The 14,084-nt window shown below is 52.8% G+C and overlaps 1 protein-coding gene across 1 annotated transcript in view; it reads left to right on the forward strand.

Moving 5' to 3' along the window:
• The window catches only part of GLCE (glucuronic acid epimerase), a 63,055-nt gene that overhangs the window by 13,815 nt on the left and 35,156 nt on the right, over positions 1 to 14,084 (forward strand). The window contains exon 2 of the mRNA XM_068143560.1: positions 10,490 to 10,597. The gene's annotated coding sequence lies outside the window, so the exon portion shown is untranslated. The remainder of the gene's footprint in view (positions 1 to 10,489; positions 10,598 to 14,084) is intronic.

Here is a 14,084-nt window from a genome sequence, read left to right on the forward strand (position 1 = left end):
CCTGTCACCTGTTTCCTTGGGAGGAAAGACCAAACCCCTGCCCCCTCACTCCAACCTCCTTTCAGAGAGCCAGAAGGTCTCCCCTCAGCCTCCTGTTCTCCAGGCTGAACACCCCCAGTTCCTTCAGCTGCTCCTTGCCAGCCCCTCGGCCGGCTCGGCTGGCTGCACGTGGCGACTCCTGGGTGGCCAAGGGAACTAGGTCAGCTTATTTTTGAAGGGCTATGATTAATTCATAAATGCCATCATTTCGTGGAGGCACCCCCTTGATCTCAGAACTCCATCTCCTGTGATGGCTGGCTTGTTTGCAGCAGCAAACTGGTGCTTGACAGTAAACACAGGGGAGGAGGGGGGGTGAAAAAAAACCACTTCTGCAAGGCTGAGCTCTGGAAGGGAATGGAAAAGATTCATTGGGGTTGTTCTGTGTGGTGTTTCTGTTTTAAAGCTTTAAGATTTTGCATGCCTGGAGAATTGTTTTTCTTCTTCTTTGACATGAAATGGTGTTTTAGAAGAGGAATAAAATCTTTGGTGGCATGTAATGCTTCCAAAAGCCCTTGGCAGATGGGTGACTTTGTTTCCAAACATCAAATGTTTGAGCTGGTTTAATGCCTGGTTTCAAGCATGAGCAGCACTCAGGGAGGATGTTCATATGAAGCCTGGTGGGGATTAGGCTTTCTAAAGAGCTATGTGGCCTCTTAGGGTATCGCTTAAAATGGTCAGCCTGCAGAAGAGGAGGCTCTGAGGAGAGTCCTCAGCAAGTTTGCAGATGGCACCAAGTTAGGAGGAGATGTTGGTCGGTTAGAGGGCAGAAGGGCTCTGCAGAGGGACCTTCACTGGCTGGAGAGATGGGCAGAGCCCAACAGGATGGCATTCAACAAGTCCAAGTGCCAGGTGCTGCACTTTGGCCACAGCAACCCCAGGCAGAGCTACAGGCTGGGGTCAGAGTGGCTGGAGAGCTGCCAGACAGAAAGGGACCTGGGGGTGCTGATTGACAGCTGGCTGAACATGAGCCAGCAGTGTGCCCAGCTGGCCAAGAAGGCCAATGGCATCCTGGCCTGCATTAGGAACAGTGTGGCCAGCAGGAGCAGGGAAGTCATTGTGCCCCTGTACTCAGCACTGGTTAGGCCACACCTTGAGTCCTGTGTCCAGTTCTGGGCCCCTCAGTTTAAGAAGGACATTGAGACACTTGAAGGTGTCCAGAGAAGGGCAACAAAGCTGGGGAGGAGTCTGGAGCACAGCCCTGTGAGGAGAGGCTGAGGGAGCTGGGGTTGCTTAGCCTGGAGAAGAGAAGGCTCAGGGGAGACCTTATTGCTCTCTACAACTCCCTGAAGGGTGGTTGTAGCCAGGTGGAGGTTGGTCTCTTCTCCCAGGCAAGCAGCACCAGAACAAGAGGACACAGTCTCAAGCTGTGCCAGGGGAGGTTTAGGCTGGAGGTGAGGAGAAAGTTCTTCCCAGAGAGAGTTGTTAGCCATTGGAATGTGCTGCCCAGGGAGGTGGTGGAGTCCCCATCCCTGGAGGTGTTCAAGAGGGGCTTGGAGGTGGCACTTGGTGCCATGGTTTAGTCATGAGGTCTGTGGTGACAGGTTGGACTGGATGACCTTTGAGGTCTCTTCCAACCTTGGTGATACTGTGAGAGCTTGTGATGGCCTTCTGGTACCTGAATGGGGCTGCCAGAAAGTTGGGGAGGGACTTTTAGAGGGGCCTGTGGTGGGCCTCACCTTGCTGTGAGGTGAGGATGGGCAGATGCAAGAAGAGGAGTGCTTCTGGATTTCATGTCTCCCAGGTGCTTCCCTCAGCAGTCAGGGCTCTTATTTCGATGAAGGGCTTTTCTCTCAGAGTTTATGGCAGCTCTGGCCAGAGGGTTATGCTTCCCTGTTGGTGTGAAGTGCAGAAAGCTGCTCACAGGAGACATCTAGTCCTTAAAGTGGTGTTTGATCTTTGAACTACCTCCAGAAGGAAATACTTGGTGCTTTATCTCTTACAGAAGTGTTCCATGTGTGGTGGATTTGCTCTGAGACTTCAATTCTCCTCTCTGTGACCCTCCTCAGCTTAAAGCCCAGCAGTGAATGGTCTGCTTTAGACAAAAGCTTTGCACAGTCAGAGAACCACAGAATGAGTTGGGTTGGAAAAGGCTTTCAAGGTCAGGTCCAGCTATCATCAGCTCAACACCAGCATGGCCACTAAACCATGTCCCCAAGTGCCATGGCTGCGTGTTTCCTGATCACCTCCAGGGATGGTCACTCCACCACCTGCCTGGGCAGCCTGTCCCAGTGCCTGACCACTCTCATGGGAAAGAAATGGTTCCTGTTCTCCAATCTGAATCTCCTCTGAGGCAATTTGAGGCCATTTCTTCTTGCTACTTAGGAGACTGACTTCTCCCCCTCTGCTCCAACCTCCATTCAGGGAGTTGTAGAGAGCAATGAGATCTCCCCTCAGCCTCTTCTTCTCCAGGCTGAACAACCCCAGGTCCCTCAGCTGCTCCTCACCAGCCTGCTCTCCAGACCCTTCTCCAGCCTTGCTGCTCTTGTGAGCTTTCTCAGGAGGGCAAACCTTGGCATTGATGTTCAGTGACACAGGTCCTGGTGTTTGTGGGCTGTGGATTTATGGAGTAACAGGTGAGCAGATGTGCTGCTACCACCATGTGTTTAAACACCTTCCCAAAGTGGAAGGACTCCCCCAGGGCTGGAGGGGGGGTTACCTATTCTCTGTTCTTTGCTGTCATCCCTGTGGACACTGTGGGATCCCAAAGTCCCTGTGGAATGACAGCAGAGGCTGTGGCTGGGAGACCTTGGATCAAAATGTGGCTCTTTGACTGTGTGAGGATTAAAGGTGAAGGTCTGGGCTGATGGAGGTGTTGGCCGAGCCATCTCCATGCCCTGCAGGCAGTGGGTTTGTTGTCTCTTGGCATCTGAGTGCCCTCTGCTGGCCCTGGCTCCTCAGCTTCCAGGGATGGAGTTGTAGCAGGGCCTGCAAGGTGTTGGCTGTGGGATGGAGTTTGCTCTGTGCAGTGCAGCAGGGCCTGCAGGATGTTGGCTGTGGGATGGAGTTTGCTCTGTGCAGTGCAGCAGGGCCTGCAGGATGTTGGCTGAGGGATGGAGTTTGCTCTGTGCAGTGCAGCAGGGCCTGCAGGATGTTGGCTGTGGGATGGAGTTTGCTCTGTGCAGTGCAGCAGGGCCTGCAAGGTGTTGGCTATGGGATGGAGTTTGCTCTGTGCATTGCAGCAGGGCCTGCAGGATGTTGGCTGTGGGATGGAGTTTGCTCTGTGCAGTGCAGCAGGGCCTGCAAGGTGTTGGCTGTGGGATGGAGTTTGCTCTGTGCATTGCAGCAGGGCCTGCAGGATGTTGGCTGTGGGATGGAGTTTGCTCTGTGCATTGCAGCAGGGCCTGCAGGATGTTGGCTGAGGGATGGAGTTTGCTCTGTGCAGTGCAGCAGGGCCTGCAGGATGTTGGCTGTGGGATGGAGTTTGCTCTGTGCAGTGCAGCAGGGCCTGCAGGATGTTGGCTGAGGGATGGAGTTTGCTCTGTGCAGTGCAGCAGGGCCTGCAAGGTGTTGGCTGTGGGATGGAGTTTGCTCTGTGCAGTGCAGCAGGGCCTGCAAGGTGTTGGCTGTGGGATGGAGTTTGCTCTGTGCAGTGCAGCAGGACCTGCAAGGTGTTGGCTATGGGATGGAGTTTGCTCTGTGCAGTGCAGCAGGGCCTGCAGGATGTTGGCTGTGGGATGGAGTTTGCTCTGTGCAGTGCAGCAGGGCCTGCAGGATGTTGGCTGTGGGATGGAGTTTGCTCTGTGCAGTGCAGCAGGGCCTGCAGGATGTTGGCTGTGGGATGGAGTTTGCTCTGTGCATTGCAGCAGGGCCTGCAAGGTGTTGGCTGTGGGATGGAGTTTGCTCTGTGCAGTGCAGCAGGGCCTGTAGCAGCCTGGGCCAGAGCTTCACACCCCTCAAGGGGAAGAAATTGTTCCTCATGTCCAACCTAAGCCTCCCCTGGGGCAACTGGAGGCCATTTCCTCTCATCCTGTCACTTCTTCCTTGGGAGAAGAGACCAAGCCCCACCTGGCTCCAGTCTCCTTTTAGGGAGTTGTAGAGAGCCAGAAGGTCTCTTCTCAAACTCCTTTATCCCAGGCTGAACAACCCCAGGTCCTCTTTGGAGCTAGATGATCCTTGAAGTCCCTTCCAACCTGATATCCTATGAATCTTTGGAGACCAAAAATGCCCCAGGAAGAGTCACAGAATGGTCAGGCTGGAAAGGGACCTCTCAAGCCCCTTGCCAGGGCAGGTTCCCCTGTAAGAACGTCACAGAGAAACACATCCAGGTGGAGTTTTGAGTATCTCCAGAGGTGGATGGAGACTTCACAACCTCTCTGGGCAAGAAACCTGGGGTTTGGGGGAACAAAAATCATCCTGGAAGGCAAAGCAGGTGCTGAAATGGAGCCTGGGGGTGGGGAGAGGGGGAAGGGTGCAGTGTTAGTGCAGCTTTGTTGTGTGTGGGCTCAGACAATGAGGGAGCCCAGGTCTGCTTGGCATGCTTCATGAATATTAATGCTGTCCTCCTCCTGAGCAGTTAATTGGATGCTGTCCCTCCATCCACCTGATTGAAATTGAAAAGTGCTCTGCAGAAATGACAAATGCCAGGGTGAGACTTGGTTGTGTTCTGGCTGCTGGCAGCAGGCTCTGGTGCCTGCTCCTCAGCTCTCTAACCAGGCTGCTCCATAACCTTCAAGCCACCAGCTGAGTCTCTCCTGGCCTTTGGCATCTGGGTTGAGGGCTCTAGAGGACATTTGAGGCCATGCCTTGAATCCTGGGGTCAGTTTTGGACCCCTCACTCCAACAAGAACGTTGAGGTGCTGGGGTGGGGTCCAGGGAAGGGCAGGGTGGCTGAGCACTGCTGAGGCCACACCTCACGTCTTGGATTCTGTTTTGCTCCCCTCTCTCCAAGGACATTGAGGGGTTGGAAGAGGTCCAGAGAAGGACAGTGAAGCTGGTGAAGAGTCTGGAGAGCAGGGCTGGTGAGGAGCAGCTGGGGGACCTGGGGTTGTTCAGCCTGGAGAAAAGGAGGCTGAGGGGAGACCTTCTGGCTCTCTATCTACAGCTCCCTGAAAAGAGGCTGGAGCCAGGTGGGGCTCAGTCTCTTCTAATCCTCCTTTAAGTCCTGAAAGGCCACCAGAAGGTCAACCTTCTCTTCTCCAGGCTGAACAACCCCAACCCTCCCAGCCTGGCCTCAGAGCAGAGGGCTTGCAGCCCTCCCAGCATTGCTGTGGCCTCCTCTGGCCCTGCTCCAACAGGTCCCTGTCTGTGCTGTGCTCAGGACTCCAGAGCTGACCTCTGCAGGCTTGCTGAGGTGCACCAACTAAGATCTCCATCCATCAGGGATGCCTCAGGTGGCACTTAAGCCTTTTCCTGCTTGGCTGGTGTCCTTTCTGCCTTTGCTTTCTACCACCCTCCACCTCCCACAGTCCTGGTGGAGCTGGCTGAATGTCTGACTGTGCCAAGACTTCCATCCCCCTTGTGAAGGTCCCTGCAGGGATTTCTTGGCTGTTGGAGCCATGCCCTGTCCCAGCCCCTGGTCCAAGCTGTCAGGATGAGCTGCCTCTTGCCTTGCTGGAGGAGCAGGGGGCGAAGCACCTGCTTGGCTGCTCCATGCTCAGCCTCCAGGCAATCTCCTGGGTTTATTTCCAGGCTCTGCAGCTGTTCTTTCCACAAGCCAGAAACACAACTTGGCCAGATGGACTGTTCTGACTGTTTCCAAGCTGTTGCAGGGATGCTCCTTGTTTATTCTCTGCTGACCTGTTGGAACCAACCAGCCTGGTCCTGTCCTGCCCATCTGGGGTCAGTGGGGACCAAGGGGACCTTTGCCCTGCACTGATCTCTGCATCAGTCCTGTGGAGCAGGATTGCAAGGGCTCCTGGAATTCTACCAGGGGTTTAGAGAGGGATTCTCATAATGGAAAAGATTTCTGCTGCCTAAAGACCTTTAGGAGTGAGGTCAGCAATGCTGGGAGGCCTGGAGGCCCTCTGCTGGGAGGCCAGGCTGAGTGAGTTGTGGTTGTTCAAGCCTGCTCAGCTCCAGGGAGACCTTCTGGTAGCCTTTCAGGATTTAAAGAGGCCAAATAGAGAGCTGGGGACAGACTTTTCAGCAGGGCCTGTGGAGACAGGGCAAGGGGGGGTGGTTTGAGCTAAAAGAGGGAGATTCAGACTGGGGAGAAGGGAGAAATGTTTGACCCTGAGGGTGGTGAGACTCTTGCCCCATCCCTGGAGGTGTTGAAGGCCAGGCTGGACAAAGCCTTGAGCAGCCTGATCTAGTAGATGATGATGTCCCTGCTGAATCCAGGGGAGGTGAAACTGAGCTGATCTTTAAGGTTCCTTCCAACCAAAGCCATTCTGAGAGTGGTAAGACCCTGGAACAGGTAGCCCAGGGAAGCTGGGGATGTCACCCCTCTAGAGGGGCTCAAGGCCAGGTTGGGCAAGGCCTTGAGCAACCTGCTCTAGGTGGAAAGTTTCCCTGCCCATAATGATTTGAACTAGAGGATCTTCAAGGTCCCTTCCAAGCCTACCCAGTCTGTGATTCTCTGCTTGCCAGAGGCCCAGAGTGCAAAAGGGCTGAGCTCTCACCTTGCCACTTCAAGGCAGGGGGAGTGAACTCTTACATAAGAAAGATTCCATCTCTTGGTGGAGCCAAGCCAAGGTTTTGTGATAGATGCTGCCTACTGAAGAGTCTTTAGAACTGTAGGGGGTGTGTGTGTGTGTGAAGTGATTCTGCTGCAGCCCTGCCCATGGCTGGGTTATTGGTCACAACAACCCCAGGCAGGGCTACAGGCTGGGATCAGAGTGGCTGAGAGCAGCCAGGCAGAGAGGGACCTGGGGGTGCTGCTTGATAGTAGGCTCAACATGAGCCTGCAGTGTGCCCAGCTGGCCAAGAAGGCCAATGGCATCCTGGCCTGGCTCAGGAACAGTGTGGCCAGCAAGGGCAGGGAGGTCATTCTGCCCCTGTATACTGCACTGGTTAGGCCACACCTCGAGTACTGTGTCCAGTTCTGGGCCCCTCAGTTTAGGAAAGATGTTGGGGTGCTGGAAGGTGTCCAGAGAAGGGCAACAAAGCTGGGGAGGGGTTTGGAGCACAGCCCTGTGAGGAGAGGCTGAGGGAGCTGGGGTTGCTTAGCCTGGAGAAGAGGAGGCTCAGGGGAGACCTTATTGCTCTCTACAACTACCTGAAGGGAGGTTGTAGCCAGGAGGGGGTTGGTCTCTTCTCCCAGGCAAGCAGCACCAGAACAAGAGGACACAGTCTCAGGCTGTGCCAGGGGAAGTTTAGGCTGGAGGTGAGGAGAAAGTTCTTCCCAGAGAGAGTTGTTAGCCATTGGAATGTGCTGCCCAGGGAGGTGGTGGAGTCCCCATCCCTGGAGGTGTTCAAGAGGGGATTGGATGTGGCACTTGGTGCCATGGTTTAGCAGTCAGGAGGTGTTGGGTGACAGGTTGGTCTGGATGATCTCTGAGGTCTTTTCCAACCTTATTGATTCTGTGAAAGGCTTGGGGCTGGCTGGTCTCTATGGTCCCTTGCAACCTTATTGATTCTATGAGGGGCTTGGGGCTGGCTGGTGGAGCTTGGGGCTGGCTGGTGGAGCTTGGGGCTGGCTGGTCTCTATGGTCTCTTCCAACCCAACCCATTCTGTGTGATTCTGCAGCCTGGCTGGGTAGCAAACCCCCTGTGGGGGCTTTGTGGGTTGGGATCCTGGCTTTTGTTTGCTTCGGTTTCGAAGTAAGTGCCAAGAAAAACGAGTGGGTTTGTTGTGAAGATGTTTTCAAGGCCACCTATTTAGTAGCTGGGGCTGGGGGTTTTGTTGTTGGGTGTGTGGTGTGTGTGTGTTTTTGTTTCCCCTCCAGGAGAAGCGTGGAAGGCAAGCTGACAATTTAATGGTGCGTGATGCACTAATCAAAACGTCTGGGTGGTTGTGGGCTCTAATCCTTCAAAGGGGAGAGAAAAAGAAACAGAGGAGTTATCAGCATTTAAAAAGCAAGACACAGGGCTTTCAGGCCTTGGGGTGGGAGGGGGCTGGAGAAATGCGCTCTGCCTGCCTTGCAGCCAGCTCCCCGACAGCCACATCGCAGCTCTTGAAAGCGGAGGTTGGAGTTACCGGAGCCTCTTTTGTTTAGGAAATTGAGCCTCCAGCAAGAGGATTAGAAGCAAAAAAAAAGAAAATCAGCCTGCCAGGCTCAAGCAGCAGTTTTGAATGGGGGAGAAGTTTGCTCTTTAGTGAGCTAATTCAAGAGGGGGAAAGGGGGAGGACTCCCACGAGGTTGGTCAAAGATCCCAGGTGTGGCGCTGGCCACCTAAGGACTGGAAGCGCCTGAATGAGGCTCCTTGTGGGAGAGCCCTGTGCCAGCACGACTTCTCCCAGGCAAACTCCCAACAGAGGAGTGTTTGTTTCAGCTGAAAATTGGGGGGGGGGGGGGGGGGCGGGGAGGATGCAGAGAGCTAATAAGAGAGGAATTCTCCACGGGGTTGCCAAGCTGAGGAAGGGCAGAGATGACTGAAATGCCGCTTGAGGAGTTAACTGCGTGGTGTGACAAGGAGATGCTGTGCCTCCTGGATGCTCCGGAGTCCACCCCTCTCAGGGAGTGGGGATGCTGCTTGGGCTTGGGCTTCAAAGGTCTCTTCCCACCCTGATGATTGTGTGACATCTCCTGTTTGTGTTTTAAGGGGCTTTTGGGTGGCTTGCACGTTAGCCATTGGAATGTGCTGCCCAGGGAGGTGGTGGAGTCACCATCCCTGGAGGCGTTCAAGAGGGGATTGGATGTGGCACTTGGTGCCATGGTCTAGTCAGGAGGTCTGTGGAGACAGGTTGGACTGGATGATCATTGAGGTCTCTTCCAACCTTGGTGATTCTGGGATAAAGTGCAGCTCAATAAAAAGGTCAATAATCATCCTCCAGCCTCCCAAAGTTTGTTAGGGTTTGGTTAACAGAAAAGGGCAAATCATACTGGTTGGAATGGGTGAGGAAAAGGGGGCAACAAATGGCAGTGGTGTTGGATTGGGTGAGGGAAGAGGGCAGAAAGAATCAGTGGGGGGGGACTGGGGGAGGGAAGGGGGCAGAAAGAGGCAGTGTGGGGGGACTGGGTGAGGGAAGAGGGCAGGAAGAGGCAGTGTGGGGGGACTGGGTGAGGGAAGAGGGCAGGAAGAGGCAGTGTGGGGGGACTGTGTGAGGGAAGGGGGCAGGAAGAGGCAGTGTGGGGGGACTGGGTGAGGGAAGGGGGCAAAAAGAGGCAGTGTGGGGGGACTGTGTGAGGGAAGGGGGCAGGAAGAGGCAGTGTGGGGGGACTGGGTGAGGGAAGGGGGCAAAAAGAGGCAGTGTGGGGGGACTGTGTGAGGGAAGGGGGCAGGAAGAGGCAGTGTGGGGGGACTGGGTGAGGGAAGGGGGCAAAAAGAGGCAGTGTGGGGGGACTGGGTGAGGGAAGAGGGCAGGAAGAGGCAGTGTGGGGGGACTGGGTGAGGGAAGAAGGCAAAAAGAGGCAGTGTGGGGGGACTGGGTGAGGGAAGAGGTCAGAAAGAGGCAGTGTGGGGGGACTGGGTGAGGGAAGAAGGCAAAAAGAGGCAGTGTGGGGGGACTGGGTGAGGGAAGAGGTCAGAAAGAGGCAGTGTGGGGGGACTGGGGGAGGGAAAGGCAGTATTTGTGGGGTTTCACGAGGAAGGAGGGCAGAAAGAGGCAATATTTGTGGGATTTGGTGAGGAAAGAGGGCAAAAAGCAATAAAAGCCATGGGGAGGGCGGGAGGGGGGGGGAAATCCTTAGCAAATCTTTCAGGGGGCACATCCCATAAATAAAAGCTGTTGCAATGGAATTTGGTTAGTTAAATCCCTTCTGAAGCTCATTTAATCATTCCAAAGCTTCTGCTCCCGCTCAGATGTAGCCAGCTGTAATTTGTTTCAAGGTTAGGCTTTGACTTCTGCTTTATTAGCTCTCTTTTTTTTTTTTCTCCCCCCTCCTTCCCTCTCCTGGAGTGGCTGTGGGGGTGGTTAGAATCTTGCCCTTACACAGCTTCTCAAGTGAAACTACATCGTGGGGTTTGTTTTGGCTTTAGCTGCAACTGGGATCCTTGTGAGAGAGAGAGGGAGGAGGGTTTGAAACGGGGAGGCTTCGGAAAAGCTGGGAGCGAGGCAGATGTTAGGATTTCCTCTTCGGCTGGGGGAGGCTGGAGGTGGGGAGAGCCGATTAAGGCTCCTTTTGCAGTTGCCGTGCCTGCCTGGAGGAAGTGACATTTATGCTCTTGATCCTCCGGTGATTGCTGCATGTCAAGAGCCGAGCCTTGCGATGCCTCTTAAGGGCAGGCAGGGCTGCATGAAAGGCTTGTCACAGCTCGGGGGTGGTGTGTGCTTGTGTAAATCCACTCCCGCGGCTGCTGCAGATCCTTAAGTGCTTCGGTTTTTCCCCTTTTTCCTTCCTTAAGCACTTCATGATTATCCTTCCCCCCCCCCCCCCCCCCCCCCCCCTTCTCCACGTCTTTCCTGTAGGGAAATCGCTTTAAACCACCAACTGATGCGGGTTGGAAGTTGGAAGGAAACAAACCCCCGACAACTCTCTGAGATGCATTAGGATTCCAGGACCTCCTTTTGCTTAAGGTAAGAAAAGAGCAGATTGCCCCTGCCTCCCCAGCGTCTGCTTTCGGTATGAATTGCCTGGTCTTCACTCTGGGGCTGGAGTTGGCTGTGTCGGAAAGGCTTAGCCTGCCGGGGATGCCTAAATGGTTAACGCTCATCCCGTTTGGTAACTCGCAGCTGCGGAAGGCATGCGGCTGGGGGGAGCAGGGGGGGAGGTTTGCAGGAGGGTGTCCTGGTGCTCCCAGCTTCAGAGGGGGGAGGACACAAGCTGCTCAGCGCGGCTTCTCCACCACCAGCTTGTTGGTGCTGCTGGGGCAGAGAAGAGCTCGGGCTGGTGGTGGTGTGGCTCTGCTGCCTGAACCCTTCTCTTCAGGGGGCTTTTCTGTTGCCTCTTTGGATGGTAAGTAAGGTTGGGAAGTTGGGGAGGATGCTGGCGTGGAGATGGGGGGGGGGAAAGGTGGAGGTGGTGAAGAATCTGACTGTGGAGAGGTAGTAGGTGCGTGAATGTCATGAGACTGGGTGAGCTGTGGTGATGTTACCATGGCAGCCGTAAATTACTCCAGTGTGAGTGCTTCCTGGCTGGTACTGGGAATTGTTCTGTGTGAGAGCAGGTCTGCATGCTCTCAGCTCTTGGGGTTCTTCCGGGAGGGGCTTCTTCATGCCCTTCTTTTGGAGGGTGTGTAGGATGCAGCCCTGCTGCAGGCAGAGAAGGGGCAGGGTTTGCAACCTGTTGGTTTGGCACAGAGGCTTTGGGGTGCTTGCTGCAATCCAGGTATGAAACTGAAGCTTGGCTTGCAGTGTCGAACTGAAGTTTCTCCTCTGGTTAAATTCAGGCTTGGTTTGATTTTTGTTTGTGGGGGTTTTGGTGTTGTTTTCCCCTACTTTCTTTACCTTGAGGTAAATTCAGTGATGATTTTTGTCCTACTTTCTTCACCTTGGGTTAAATTCAGTGATGATTTTTGTTCTACTTTCTTCACCTTGGGTTAAATTCAGTGATGATTTTTGTTCTACTTTCTTCACCTTGGGTTAAATTCAGTGATGATTTTTGTTCTACTTTCTTCACCTTGGGTTAAATTCAGTGATGATTTTTGTTCTACTTTCTTTACCTTGAGTTAAATTCAGTGATGATTTTTTTCCCCTACTTTCTTTACCTTGGGTTAAGTTCAGTGATGATTTTTGTTCTCTCTTCTTTACTTTGAGGTAAATTCAGTGATGATTTTTGTTCTACTTTCTTTACTTTGAGGTAAATTCAGTGATAATTTTTGTTCTACTCTCTTTACCTTGGGGTAAATTCAGTGATGATCTTTACCCTGGGGTCAATTCAGTGATGATTTTTTTTCCCCCCTACTTTCTTTACCTTGGGGTAAATTCAGTGATGATTTTTGTTCTAATTTCTTTACCTTGGGGTAAATTCAGTGATGATCTTTACCTTGGGGTAAATTCAGTGATGATTTTTGTTCTACTTTTTTTACCTTGACCTAAATTCAGTGATGATTTTTTTTCCCCCCTACTTTCTTTACTTTGAGGTAAATTCAGGGATGATTTTTGTTCTCTCTTCTTTACTTTGAGGTAAATTCAGGGATGATTTTTGTTCTCTCTTCTTTACTTTGAGGTAAATTCAGGGATGATTTTTGTTCTCTCTTCTTTCTTTACCTTGGGCTAAATTCAATGATGATTTTTCTTCTCCTTTCTTTACCTTGGGTTAAATTCAGTGATTTATTTTTCTTCTCCTTTCCTTACCAGCTGGGGCATATCTGCCTGTGTGCAACTTTAAGAAACCTAATTCAAAAGGCTTGATCCCAAACCTGGAAGGTAGCAAATCTCCTCTGGAGGTTCCCAGCGTAGCTCCTGTGCGAGATGAAAGCTCTTTGGGAGCCGCTCTGCCAGACAGGAGGATTTCAAAGCCTTTCCACATGATTAAAGGGAACTTTAAACTTCTGCCCAGTAATTAATACATGCTGCTCCCTGTGTGCAGCTCCTGAAATGGGTGAATTTGGGGGTTATTTATTATTTTCAGGCTGAATTGGTTCAGCTTAGGGGGTGGGGGGGGTGAATCCGCCTGTTCTCCGTGTCCACGCGTCAAGCCCTCAGCGAGCTGTCACTTCCAATTACTCTCTGCAGCCAGCCCTGTCTAAGGGCAGGGAAGGTTTGAAACCCTCTCATGACTTTCTGAGTGAGCAGGGAGGGGGAAAAAAACCTCAACAAACCCAGAAAGAGCATATGTGTTAGCAATTAAAACCTGCAGTGGGAAGTGAGGAAATGAACCCAAGTTGTTTAGAAAATTCAGGGGGGGTTGGCAAAAAAAAACTCCCCCCACAAAACCACACATCCATTTTGTGTGCCTGCAGCTGCAGGAGAGGACAAACAAGCTCAGTCCCTTGTGGTCTCTGATATTTATTTTTATATCAATTGCTTAGAATTTGTTTCTTTCTTTTTATTTCCTCCTCTCTCTCTCACTTGCTGTATTCTCCAGGTCTCCTCCTGAATTGACTTGTCCAACTCCTCTCATCCTTCCCTGACTTCCCTGTTCAAGCTTAACTGAGCACAGAATTTGTTGGATTCTCTTTTCTTTTTTTTTTTAACCCCTTCACAGTATCACCAAGGCTGGAAGAGACCTCAGAGGTCATCGAGTCCAACCTGTCACCCAACACCTCATGACTAGACCATAGCACCAAGTGCCACATCCAATCCCTTCTTGAACACCTCCAGGGATGGTGACTCCACTACCTCCCTGGGCAGCACATTCCAATGGCTAACAACTCTCTCTGGGAAGAACTTTCTCCTCACCTCCAGCCTAAACTTCCCCTGGCACAGCTTGAGACTGTGTCCTCTTGTTCTGGTGCTGGTTGCTTGAGAGAAGAGACCAACCCCCACCTGGCTACAGCCTCCTTTCAGGTAGTTGTAGAGAGCAATAAGGTCTCCCCTGAGCCTCCCCTTCTCCAGGCTGAGCAACCCCAGCTCCCTCAGCCTCTCCTCACAGGGCTGTGCTCCAAACCCCTCCCCAGCTTTGTTGCCCTTCTCTGGACACCTTCCAGCACCTCAACATCCTTCCTAAACTGAGGGGCCCAGAACTGGACACAGGACTCAAGGTGTGGCCTAACCAGTGCAGAGTACAGGGGCACAATGACCTCCCTGCTCCTGCTGGCCACACTGTTCCTAAGCCAGGCCAGGATGCCATTGGCCTTCTTGGCCAGCTGGTCACACTGCAGGCTCATGTTTAGGCAGCTGTCAATCAGCACCCCCAGGTCCCTTTCTGTCTGGCAGCTCTCCAGCCACTCTGACCCCAGCCTGTAGCTCTGCCTGGGGTTGCTGTGGCCAAAGTGCAGCACCTGGCACTTGGATTTGTTGCATGCCATCCTGTTGGGCTCTGCCCATCTCTCCAGCCAGTGAAGGTCCCTCTGCAGAGCCCTTCTACCCTCAAAGGTCTCTTCCAACCTATTCTATTCTATTCTATTCTATTCTATTCTATTCTATTCTATTCTATTCTATTCTATTCTATTCTATTCTA

Source organism: Melanerpes formicivorus, unplaced genomic scaffold (genome assembly GCF_026170545.1).
Source record: "Melanerpes formicivorus ecotype bairdi unplaced genomic scaffold, bMelFor1.0.p_v2 SCAF_10, whole genome shotgun sequence".
Classification (NCBI taxonomy): Eukaryota; Metazoa; Chordata; class Aves; order Piciformes; family Picidae; genus Melanerpes; species Melanerpes formicivorus.